Below are 1,021 nucleotides of genomic sequence, written 5' to 3' on the forward strand. Positions count from 1 at the left end.
CTCGTACCTGCGGCCGAGTCACCGGAGCTCGTACCTGCGGCCGAGTCACCGGAGCTCGTACCTGCGGTCGAGTCACCGGAGCTCGTACCTGAGTGCCGAGTCACCGGAGCTCGTACCAGCATGCCGAGTCACCGGAGCTCATACCTGTATGCCCAGTCTTCAGCGTTCTTTCTGCTGACATTGAATGCTACGGGCTCACAGCATGGTACGGATTAGTGATGCTCCGGGTTGCCTCATAACCCACATTCCCCGTGGTTATATCGGCAGTGCGGGCGGGTTTAGGATCATGACATATTGTGTGGATGAAGGGCGGGTGGGCGGTTCAGGCGGGTTGATAAAAGAAAAAACATGACCTTAAAAAAAATCCATAAAACTATAATTAGTTTGCAATTTATATCTTAAATACTACATTGAGATGTTTTATTTAGTCTTCTTAGGCTGTGTGGCATTCGTGCGTAAGCAAGCAGTAGGCCCAAACCGTACACGCGCGCCAAATAGCCTACGAGCCAATCGCAAAATGCTTTTGGGAGTTGGCAGAAAAAGTTCAATGTTCGATTCCTGAGGCAAAAAAGGACAACGGAGGTTTTATTTAATAAGAGAAAAACGGCGAAATGAAGAGTTAATAATAAAGAGAAATGAGGGAGAGAAATGAGGGAGAGAAATGAGGGAGAGAAATGAGGGAGAGAAATGAGGGAGAGAAATGAGGAACAGAAATGAGGGAGAAAAATGAGGGACAGAACTGAGGGACAGAAATGAGGGACAGAAATGAGGGAGAATTTGGGTATTTAGAGTACTATATAGCGCGAGACATTTGAACAGAATGTTAGCAGGAATGACCCTGTTACAGCTGAAACCTACTAATGACCCTGTTACAGCTGAAACCTACTAATGACCCTGTTACAGCTGAAACCTACTAATGACCCCGTTACAGATGAAACCTACTAATGACCCCGTTACAGCTGAAACCTACTAATGACCCTGTTACAGCTGAAACCTACTAATGACCCTGTTACAGCTGAAA

The sequence above is a fragment of the Salvelinus sp. IW2-2015 genome, unplaced genomic scaffold (genome assembly GCF_002910315.2).
Source record: "Salvelinus sp. IW2-2015 unplaced genomic scaffold, ASM291031v2 Un_scaffold2173, whole genome shotgun sequence".
NCBI classification, from domain to species: Eukaryota; Metazoa; Chordata; class Actinopteri; order Salmoniformes; family Salmonidae; genus Salvelinus; species Salvelinus sp. IW2-2015.